Genomic DNA, 12,357 nt, shown 5'->3' with positions numbered 1-12,357 from the left:
TGTCTTTTTTTTTTTAAGATTATTTATTTACTTATTTGAGAGAGAGACAGTGAGAGAGATCATGAGTGAAGAGAAGGTCAGAGAGAGAAGCAGACTCCCCGTGGAGCTGGGAGCCCGATGTGGGACTCGATCCCAGGACTCCAGGATCATGACCTGAGCCGAAGGCAGTCGTCCAACCAACTGAACCACCCAGGCGTCCCACTAGTTTGTCTTTTGATTTTGTTGATTGTTTCTTTCACTGTGAAGAAACATTTTAGTGTGATGTGGTCCAATTTATCAATTTTTGTTTTTGGTGCTTATACTTTTGTTGTCATATTCAAAAAATGGTTGCCAAGACCAATGTCAAGGAACTTTCCCCCCCTCTGTTTCTTCTAGGAATCTTATGGCTTCAGGTATTATGTTTTAAGTTTTTAATCCTTTTTGAATTGATTTTTGTGTGTGGTGTAAGACAGGGATTCAGTTTCATTCTCTTGCATGTGGCTGTTCAGTTCTCCCAACTCCATTTATTGAAAAGACTCCTTTCTCCATTGTATATTCTTGTTTTCTTTGTTGTGAACTAATTGACCAATATATATGCATGGTTTATTTTTGGGCTGTTTATTCTTTTCCATTGGTCTGTGTGTCTATTTTTATGCCAGTACCAGACTCTCTTAATTACTTTAGCTTTGAAGTCGAGTTTGAGTTCAGGAGTGTGACGCTTCTAGCTTTTCCTTTTTCAGGGTTGCTCTGGCCATTTGAGGTCTTTTGTGGCTCCATACAAATTTTAGAATTGTTTTTTCTATTTCTGTGAAAAGTGCCATTGAGATTTTGATAGGGATTGCACTGGATCAGAGAAGAAGAAGTAAAATTAATGATAAAATTATAGGATTTTGTGTGTAGAAAATCCTAAAGACAATTTAAAAAAAGTGTTGGCACTAATCAGTGAATTCAGTAAAGACACTAGATGTAAAATCAATATACAGAAACCAGTTGTGTTTCTGTATACTAACCAAAAAAATCTGAAAAAAATGAAAAAAAACCCCATAAAGTTGAATAAAGTACTTTTTGATTTACTCAAAGAAATGAAAGATATATATGATGAAAACCTTTAAGACTTTGATGAAAGAAGTTAAAAGGAGACACAAACAAATGGAAAGATGGCCCATGTTCCTGGATTGGAAGAATTAATATTGTTAAAATGTCCATGCTACTCAAAGCTATCTATAAATATATAGGTTCAATGCAATCCCTATATATTTTATCTAAATTCATTTTAACAATGGCCCGGCGAAGTAGATGGTTATTATACTCCTTTAAGAGATGCTGAGCAAATTAATAATGTAAATAAGATCACAAGAGGAATGCTTATCTGACATAACAGAATGGTATTTTTAAGCACTACTTTCAAATTTAGTAATTTATAGACTCCTTATTTGGTAAAAAAAAAAATACTCGAGTCTTTTACTATTCATACATATTATTACAATTTTACTTAAATATGAACGAACAAAATTAGATATAAATTCTTATACGTGTATTTCTCACTTAGCTCTAAACTGAAACGAACTTAAAATTTAAGTACAAAAAAGCCTATAAAATTAGTGAAATGCAAACTAATATTATTTTAATACAGTGATGATATTTTGCCAAAGCGGAATTGCTGCTCACCACATGAATATGGAGCTGTCTGCCACCCCAGAGTTGTCTGGGCAGCTTTTGTGACCATCGTGCTCTTTTCCTGCCACATTTCTGTCTAAGATGTGGAAAATCCAGAATTGGTACAGTGTACAGTGATTACACTGTTACTTCATTTTGGTCTTAGTGGGACTGTATCATTTACCTATCAAGCAAGCCTCCTTTTTTTCTCATTATACCTTCCAGTTAAAATAGTGTGCTTGATGCCAGTTCAGACCAGAAAGGGAAATGTATATGTACATTTGCAATCATGTTGCAAATCACATGGCTGTGCTTAGTTAATAAGTGGCACTGCAATGATCCAGCATATGTTTATAGTAATTTTGATGTAAACTTTCTTTTTAGTTCAATATTAAAGTTCTTTTGGAAAACTCATAAACTCTTGAAAAGAGACCCTGGATTCCAGTTTGAAAGATACTTTTAATGTATTTTTAAGTGGTTATTTATTTATTTATTTTGCAATTATTTATGTATAACAATCATGAAATAATTCTTATTTGCTTATTAAGAACAGATCCTCCAAATACCAGGAAAGACTGTTACACTTGTTTATAATGGTATCTCTTTGAAAGCAATACATTTCTATTTCTTTAAAGTACTGTATAACTCAAACTTTCACTAATTTGAAAGTGCTTTTTCTCTTTAAAATTCTAAATTAGAAATGTTTTGCAGAATGCATTGTACACTCTTTTCCGTAGCTGGGGAAGGTAAAATTTACTTTGATTGGAAAAATAATACCTCAAAGCAAATGTGCAAGATCCACAAAACAGTAAAGCTTCCAGAAATGGTAAAGTGTGGTAACTAATGACATTATTCTTCCTCTGATGCTGTTGCTATAAACATTCTAGAGGGATTTCTCTCTGAATAATTGACTGTTTTGTTAGTCAAAACCAACTTCCTTCCCAACTTCCTTTTCTCCCTTTCTCTTATGTTTGTATCTTGCACTGTCCTCATTTCCCCCTCTTTCTTATTTCCTTGTTTCATTTTAAAGATTTTTTTTTAAGTAATCTCTACTCCCAACATGGGGCTCGAGCTTCCAACCCTGAGATCAAGAGTCGCATGCTCTACAGACCAAGTTGGTCAGACACCCCTTCATTCCCTTGTTTGATACCAGAGATCACCTGTCTTTTCACATCTCAGTCAGCCTACAGTCCAGCTTTCTTCACTTGACAGTTGGCTCTGTGATTGCGGGCAGTGGAGAGGAAGAACACAGCAAGGCAACTTCTAGCAGCATCTCACAGTTCACTCTCAGTAAGCGACTTCAGAAGCCCTCCTAATAGGGGTGGCTCCTGAAAGATCATGCTTAATTTGCCTCATGATAGTCACTTGGGGGACGCCTGGGTGGCTCAGTTGGTTAAGCAGCTGCCTTCGGCTCAGGTCATGATCCCAGCGTCCTGGGATCGAGTCCCACATCGGGCTCCTTGCTCGGCAGGGAGCCTGCTTCTCCCTCTGCCTCTGCCTGCCATTCTGTCTGCCTGTGCTCGCTCTCTCCCCCTCTCTCTCTCTGATAAATAAATAAAATATTAAAAAAAAAAAAGATATTCACTTGGAAGCACAAAAAGCACAACTTTCGGACAGCTGTAGCTAATTGTCTATGGCTGTTGGTTTACTATGCCTGTTGGTTACAGGTGTGAGTGTGCCTACCTCTGACGCTTTTTTGTTCAAGGTGGAATTTCACTGTGGCTGGCAGTGCTGCTGCTGCTGAGTGGACTTTCAGGCAGCAGAAAGCAGCCTCCAGATGCCACAGATAGCTGAGCTCTACCATTTTTGCATACACGCATTCATTCAGCCAATTCAGCCATCCTGACAGTCCCTTATTAACTATGTGACCTTGGGCAAGTCTCCATTTCTTCCTTAGTACAGGGAAGCTCATGATAGCATGTACCTTGTAAGGTTTTTAGGAGAGTTAAGAGTTTTCATACATAAAATGCTTCAGTGGTGCTAGTAAATGCTAGCTAAAATTATCATCATTCAATAAGCATTTGTTCCGTAGCTAGTATATTCACAGCAATCCAAGAGATACAGAAGTGAACAAGACACAGCCTTGCTTTCTAGGGCCTTAGATAACTGCCACTCAGCACAGTCTTTAGGAAGTCAGGCAAAGCTTCTCACACAGGTAAAATTTTGAACTTGGGCTCAGAGAATGAATAGCTTTGCCAAATGAAACAGCATTAGAGGAAATACATTCCAAGCAAAGGGAGCAGCTTGTGGACAGAATAAAACTGTAAAACACTGGAGTCATTGGTTACTACCAGATAACGTTTTAACCGCCTCTCTGATGTAGCTGGTGTATACCTTCTCAAGTAGGGGGTCTGAGGTGGGTTCAGTGTACATTTTAGAGCTTATAATCTTATAATTAGTTATTATATATATTATATAATATATATAATTATATATATATTAATATAACTATTACTAGTTATAGTAATTTTTTTTAGATTTTATTTATTTGACAGAGAACACAACTAGGCATAGAAGAGGCAAAGAGAGAGAGAGGATGGGAAGCAGGCTCCCTGCTGAGCAGAGAGCCTGATGAGCAGCTTGATCCCAGGACTCTGGGATCATGACCTAAGCCAAAGGCAGAGGATTTAACCCACTGAGCCACCCAGGCACCCTGATAGTAATTATTATTATTATTTAACTGGTTCATCGAAGATTTTGAGCTTAAAAGATGAGTTGGGAGCTGAGCAGTGGCACCTCACAGCAGAGCGTTTGCTGACGCAAGGGCTCTTATCGGAGACGGCTGCCATGTGACAGGAACAGTGAATGGTTAGAAAAGCCTGTGGTTAGAACAATTGGAAGTGGATGGGCTTCCTCCTTTCTACAGAGCTTTAGTTAAGTTTTCCAAATTAAGTAGGTTTTACTTCGCTTTATTCTTTAAACAGGAGAACCTTAAGTCTTAAGGTCTTGCTTGCTGATGTGATAGCAAAGAACTGTGATTTTTTTTCCCCCCTACGAAGGGGTAGGGAGCGGTCAGATCTCAAATTAGGAAGGTTCCTTTTACTCATGGAATTTCCATTCGTGTTCCAAATTAAAGCTGTGTTTTATCTCCTACAAAGCCTTTTCCTGCAGCTTTGCTTTCACTTCCTCTCTCCACCCTTTTAGTCATATACTGAAGGGTTTGGCAGCTGGTTAAGGTATCAGGTCAGCATTTTTCACTGCGGAAGAAGGAAAGGTTGGGACAGTGACGTGGGGATGCTTGTCACATTTTCCTTTCCTTTTTTATATAAGTAACCCACATGTTCCATTACAAAAGCCTAATGAAAACCTGGACTTGTAAATTTTACCCTCATATCCTGGAGGGATACCAATTAGTGACTAACGTGTGGGATGACATATAGGCGATAGTTCCTCACTGAAAGTGTCCTTAAAAGCCCATGTACAGCACTGAGGAATCTTGACTTTGTCTCTATGGCAATGTGACAGATTTTATGAAGAAAGATAATGGCCTCCGGGAGTCATAGGACTGGGGAAGGAGCTTAGCAGTGCCTGCCCCGTCCTCCCTTATTATTACCAGATTCTCCTTGGGTGCCTTTAGGAAATGCTCTATATATGGTGTTTAATATACCACCTACACAGTCTCCCCCGTTCACTGACTTGGAAATTAAATCCAGCTTGAGGAGCTCCGGCTCTTTCTGTGGGCCTGTTTACTCCCAAGATTGAAATCCAGGGAGGATTTAGTTGTTTTGTATCAAATTTGCTTGAAACTGTTGGACTTGAAGCAAACTAATTATTGTCATTGTCTGTATAGCAGTAGAGAGAGTGAAAAACAGTAATAGGTTCTTAAAAAGCTGTCATGACTTGAAGTGAAATAGGCTACTCTTCAGTAGCTTCATCTGTAGCCTGAAGGGGTTTGGTCTTGAAAACTGTCAAACACAAAATCGGATTTTAGATCATGGAATCGCGGTTAGCTTCTAGGGGCAGCCTCAGCCATTCAGCTCTCTCATCGACCATTCCATCTATAGGTTTACTTTGTAAGGAATGGGGAAGCAAAGGGCTTTCTCTTACTGAACACTCCATTTGGCTACTCCGTATCAGACCTGTTTTGGCAAATAAATAGAAGACACCAGATTAGACTGTCCTGTTTCCCTAAGTGCCTCAGAAGACACATATTTGACTTCTCAAGCATAACTTCAGCGACAGGAGTTTCCTGATTTGGGGGTGTCAGTGTTTGTTGAGCAGGCAAAGCTGCGAGTTCCTGAGTACCACTGAAGTTCTTGCACAAAGACAGTAAAGCCCAAGAATTGTCCCTTGGATGGAGCTACGTCTGATCTGGTACAGCCTCTCTTTCTAGGAGCCTGTTACAAGTTAAAGTAGTTTTGACAGTGTCTTTCAGTGCGTCTCCAAACATAATTAGTGTTAACAAAGGAAGCCCTCATACTTAAGGCTTTGTGGCTTAGACAGCAGCTCCATCTGGTGATGGCTGAAGGTGTTTGCCTGCTTCATCTCATGGTCCTCACAGCAGTGTGCACACAGACTCTGTAAAAGACTGTCAAATCCAAAGTCTCCACTTTAGTGATGGCTTTCTGTTGCATGCAACGCTGACATGAGCTCATCGTGTTCTTGCTGAATCTCATTTGTCTGTCCTGTTGATAATGTGATAGCTGCTAATCAGCTCAACAGCCATCTCTTGAGTGAATTAACTTACTAGCACTCGATGTGGGGAATTATTTTGACTATTTACCAGGCTTGGAAAAAAATATATACTGTACTGCTTTAAAAGAGAAATGGAATCCCTCTCTGATCCGGGGTAGATTTAACTTCATTAACAAGATATTAGGCTAGGATGCCTTATTCTTTTATATTTAATGCAACATAGTGCAAAAAATGTCTTTTTAAAAAAATTCGTGGTGACTGACATGAACTGTCCCAAACTATTGATAGAAGTTACTTCCAAGTAATAGGATTACACGTGATTTCTATTTTCTTTTATGCTTTTCTGATTTTTCACAGTGAGCATATATAACAAAAGAGAAAATCTCATGTAACAAAAGAAAATAATAATTTAAAACAAAAAGGATTGTAGCTTGCTGTAGCCTCGTGCTTCAGTTCTTTCTCAGATTTTTGTCATTCACCGTGTGGCCTTTTGGGGGCCCTTCAGCTTTCCTCAGTCATAAAACAGAAAGATTGAAATGGAGCCTGAGCAGTTTTAACATTCTTGGTTTGGGAATTATCTATCTTTTTCCCTGTCTCTTCAGCCTCACACTCTCTTGTGTCTTTCTCCAATATTAACATTCAGCATGATCTCGTTTTTGTCATCTTAAACTAAGGAAATCCTTTCTGGACAACACCACCACCCTGGCCCCGCTTCCACTTGGCTCGCTCTTTCTTTCAGTTCCCACCTAAACTTCTTCAAAAAGTTATCTACAATTATTTACTCTTATCTTCTCACTCTGAAGCTGACCATAGTCTCCTTTTCATCCCCACGGCTACACCACGATAGTTAAAGCTAAAGGCACCAATGAGCTCCTGTTGCCAAGTCCAATAGACGCATTTAGGCCCTTATTCCTCATTACCTGTCAGCAGCATTTGAAATAGTTGTCTTCTCCCACTTGAATGAAATCTCCTCATCCGGCTTGTGTATCATCACTGTTATGACTGTTACCTTTGAGTTTTTTTCAAAGGTTCTTCTCTTCTCCCTGGTTTACCCATGAAAGCCACCTCCTAGTTTCTTACTAGCCTAGATATTCCTACAGTAATTCCCAAACAGACAAGAACAGCAGAATTCCTTTCTGTATTCCAGTCTTCTAAATTCAACTGCTTCCTCTAGTATATGGCAACAAAGTATGGACTAGTAACCTTATTCCCGAAAAGTTGCACCTCCTCCAACGTTGTCTATCTCAGTAAATGGCCCCACAAATCATTTAAATACATAACCCCAAAATCTCAACATCTGTTACTCTCTCCAGAATCTAGTCATTCGTACACTGCATTCCTCCGCCTTCCCTGATGCCACATCCTAATGCAGATCCTCATCATACCTTATTTTGCCCATTTGCCCATTTGTCATTTTGTCTCCTGGCTTCCTATCCTGTTCCCCCCAGTTTATTCTCTAATCGGCAGCCAGGGCTCTTTTATTTTTGAGTCAGATGTATTGAGGTGTGATTGCTATACAGTAATAAATCTTGTTTTTTTGGTGTAGAATGCTCTGAATTTTGACAAATGCTTGTAGTCATCTAACCACCACCACACGGCATTTGGATTGTTCGAGTTTTTACCTATAAACCTTTGTGCACATGCTTCAGGGGAAACATAACTTTTCATTCGTCTTGGGTGAGACTGCTGGGTCTCCTGGAAAGCTTATGCTTAACTTTATAAGAAACTGCAAACTCTTTATGAAAGTGGCTGTGCCGTCTGCATTCCCACCAGCGCCATGGGAATTTCAGTTGTACCATATCTTTCCTAGCGTCAGTTTTCCTGTTTGTTTGCATTTTAACCATTCTGGTGGGTGCACAGAGGTAGGTATCTCATTGCCATTCTAATGTGCGTTTCTGTACGACTAAGGCTACTTAACATCTTTCACGTGTTTATATATGCATATTGGTGAAGTGTCTGCCCAAACTTTTGCCTATTTTTTAAAATTAGATTTGTTTTTTTTTATTGAATTTTGAAAGTTCTCCATATATTCTGGATACAAAGTATATATATATTCTGGATACTTTGCAAAAAAGTCTCATCTGTAGGATGTCTTTCCATTCTCTTATCAGTATCTTTGACAGAGCAAACATTTTTAATTTTGATAAAATCCAAATTGTCTGGGTTTTTTTGTTGTTGTTCACTTGTTTGTTTTTTAAATGGATCGTGCTTCTTGCTTTGTATCTGAGAACTCAGATTAACTCAAGCTCACAAAGATTTTCTCCTGTTTTTTCCTCATAAAAGTACTAGAGCTTTACACCTTATACTCGTATCTCTGCTCCATTTTTAGTTAATTTTTGTATAAGAGGTGTGAGGTATGAATCCAGGTTTACTTTGTTGGTTATGGATATCCCGTTGTTCTAGCACATTTGTTGAAAAGAATATTCACTGCTGGAGGTGAATATCAGTTGCCTATATTTGTATTGTCCTATTTCCAGACTCTGTTCTGTTCTATTTTAATCTGCCAGGGGTCAGCAGACTTTTTCTGTAAAGAACTAGATAGTAAATATTTTAGGTTTTGCAGGCCAAGAGGCAAAATTGAAGATATTGTGTAAGTACTTGTTTAATAAGAGAAAACAACTTTCTGTGAAACTTTTTTAAACTCAAGATGTAATATTTGAGTACAGTTTTCTGAAATGCAGCTCTACTAATCCGAAGAATGGAACTCTTTTTTGGGAGACGGATGACATTTTGCTTAACTTGGGTGCTAAGTTAGTGTTTCCTCTCAAACTTTATTACAAAGTTCATCTATTAATGTGAAATTTGACATACTTTTATCTTTGAAAAATATCTTTTCATGTGGGTGATACATGTAGTAGCAGAAATGCTGGTCCGTAGGTGCTTGGAAAGTACTGCGAGGTGACAAGTGTGCTGCCTGCCACCTGTCAGAACTTCTGAATTCTGCAGCATAGCACAAAGCCACCACAGAGGGAATGGAAACAAATGAGCCTGGCTATGTCCCTGTAGAGCTTTATTTAAGGGCACTCTGTTTGGAATTCCATATAATTTTCACTTGTCACAAAATACCATTCTTTTGAGTTTTTCAATCATTTAAAAATTTTAAAAACATTCTTAGCTTAGGGACATACAAAAACAGGGGACAGGCTAGATCCAGCCTATAGGCTAGTATTTGCTTGCCCTGCTCCCTCCATTTCTGTTTCCATCCTTTGAGCATACCCCATTGTCAGGATTACTGTAGCTTTATGCTAAGTCTTGAAGTCAGGCAATGTGAGCCCTCCAACTTTGTTCTTTTTCTAAATTACTTTGGCTATTCTCGTTCCTTTGCCTTTCTGAATACATTTTAGAATTAGCTTGTTGATTTCTACCAAAAAAAATACTGCTTGGATTTTGTTAGAATTAGGCTGAATCTACAGAGCAAATTGGGGAAAATTGACACCTTAAGAATACTGAGAGAAGTTGGTATCTCTCTCTGTTTATTTAAGTCTTTGATACAGTGCTTTGTCGTTTTCTGCGTAGAGATTGTAGATTTTGCACATGTTTTATTAGATTTAGACCTAAGTATTTCATGTTTTGGGGTCAGAGTTCTCTTTTTAAAATGCAAATTGGATCGTGTTGCTTCCCCTACTTAAAACCCTTCAGTGGCTTCCCACTCCTTTTAGCATAAACTCTGTAATCTTGCAAAGCATAAATGGCCCTGCATGATCTGGCCCCTGCTCACCCTTTCAGCCTAATTTTATGCCTTTCTTCCCCTTTGCACAAAACGTTTCAATCTCAGACTAGCAGGAAATGTTTTTATCAACTAAGGAATAGCTTTTAGAATATCAGAAAGACTAAACAAATGTTTCCAAACAAATGCTTGAAAAATATATTTTAACCATGTTGAAAAGAACCATTTGATGATCTTCAGCAAAGAATGAACTTGGGTTTTGGCCCAGTTTTTGTGCTCTCTTGTGTGGAATCCTTTGATCTGTAAGTCTGTACTTCTTCAACTGAGTCAGAGGACTTTATGAACAGTATTCACACACGACTTAGCTCTGTGTGCAGGTGTATACACACACACCCACGAGCGGAAGAAAATATTCTTTTCTTCATTTTACATATGCCGAAACTCAGCAGAAAGACTGCATTTCTGACCAAATAAAGGATCCTGCTGCTGTCCTTGTACATGCATAAAGTTAAACTCTTCAGCCATTAAAATTGTTCTTACATGAACATGACCACTGCCAACTCTATTATAATATCCAAATTAGAAGTGCAACACTGTAGTGATGTTCTGTGGGGAAGTCCGCAGCTATGTGCCTAAGACAAAAGAGAGAGTCAGTCATATGATTTATTTCTTTGTTTGTTTGTTTTTTAAATAAATGAACACATTTAGTCAACTGGTGTTTATTCAGATCCTTATGCTAGACGTATTGAGGTGAATAAGATACAGCCCATACCTTGAAGAGGCTCAAAAACTAGTGGGGAGACAGACAATTAAAAATGAAAGTGCTTGTTCCTGAAGCTATGTCTAAGTGGCTTTCATAATACCAAGGAAATGAGTAGCCCAGCGGGATTTACAGTATAATAAGACAAGTTGATTGTTAAGACATAAGGCTAGCAGGGAGGCAAGGACCATATCATGAAAACCTAAGGGACTTATATCCCATCCCATCCTGTAACTCAGAGGTTCCAATACCTTAATGCACATAGAACTCATTAAACAACAACAGCAACAACAACAACAACAACAAAACACAACCTGGAGAACTTGTTAAAAAATCAGATTCCTGGAGTCTTCCCTCAGAGACTGACTAGGTGGGTCTAGGGTGCTCCCCTGAGTGGTTCTTATTTACCTGGTAACCCCTAGTCTGCACACTGACATTTGGAAGTCAGTGCATTAGGTAAGATTGAGCCACCTTGGGGTGCCTGGGTGGCTCAGTGGGTTAAAGCCTCTGCCTTCGGCTCAGGTCATGATCCCAGCGTTCTGGGATCAAGCCCCGCATCGGGCTCTCTGCTCAGTGGGGAGCCTGCTTCCTCCTCTCTCTCTCTCTCTGCCTGTCTCTCCGCCTACTTGTGATTTCTGTCTGTCAAATAAATGAATAAAATCTTTAAAAAAAAAAAAGATTGAGCCACCTAATACTTAAGTAGGTAATAAGTTGAGCATATTAGCATTTTAGAAACTAATTTTAGAAAGGAATGAATTTGATAATAGTACACAGAACAATAGAATCACCTGAGACTCTCATTAAATATGAATTCTGATCCAGTAGATCGGGGGTTGCACCTGAGATACTGCATTTCTAACAAAGTGTGGTCCGAGGACCACACTTTGAGTAGCCAATGTAGAAATGTTGGGTTGAAATGGGGTGAGATGCAGACATGAAGATCGTTGAGAGCCTGTTGCAGGGATCTAGGTAAAAGATGGCGAGTCTCTGAACTATTAGCAGGGTCTGCTAATGGAAAGAAAGTGTTCCAGTGAAATGTAATAGACCAAATTGACAAGACTAATTTAAGGAGTTTGTTAGATATGGAGTTAGACGTGAGAAAAGAGGTGTCAGAAATTGAGCTTAGCTATCTAAGTAGATGATAATGACATAATTGAAATAGGGTACAGGAAGAGGAAGGAGGTGGCCTAGGGAGTACAGGGGAAGGCTGGTTAGAGTAGAAAAGGTTCCTGAAGTTGAGAAAAGGGATAGCCAGAGGATTTGTTTTGAATGCATAAAGATTGAGGAGTCTATGAGATATCCAAAATTAAAAGGCTAGGTAGAAGAAGAAGAACCTTCAGCAGACTACAAAGTGTCAGACAGGTTGGGAGATATTAAAAAGAGCAGTTTCAAAGACACTCCCAAAGGGCAAGGTCACAGTATCATTGCCACATAGACATCAAGGAAAAGATTATATATAGTTCAATGAGAGGGTACAAAATTATGGCTGCAAAATGAACTTTCCAGAATGCTGATTGGCTAAGGGGAGTTTGGAAAGTGCCCAAATTAGTATATCTCTCAATCTTTTAATTTAAGGAAAAGTAGAGGAGTGGAGCCAATTGTTTTAAGTCATTCATCTGATTTAAGGCCTCATAGTGCCTTTTCCATTTAGATTTTCTTT

General features: G+C 38.8%; 1 protein-coding gene across 6 annotated transcripts in view; it reads left to right on the top strand.

The window, feature by feature from the left end:
• The window catches only part of PEAK1 (pseudopodium enriched atypical kinase 1), a 309,411-nt gene that overhangs the window by 223,516 nt on the left and 73,538 nt on the right, over positions 1–12,357 (top strand). The gene's annotated exons all lie outside the window — the stretch shown is intronic.

The sequence above is a fragment of the Mustela putorius genome, unplaced genomic scaffold, assembly GCF_011764305.1.
Source record: "Mustela putorius furo isolate JIRA1106 unplaced genomic scaffold, ASM1176430v1.1 tig00003972_pilon_pilon_pilon, whole genome shotgun sequence".
In the NCBI taxonomy this organism is placed as follows: domain Eukaryota; kingdom Metazoa; phylum Chordata; class Mammalia; order Carnivora; family Mustelidae; genus Mustela; species Mustela putorius.
Note: the sequence above shows the minus strand (reverse complement) of the source record. Positions and strands in the feature narration are given on the sequence as shown.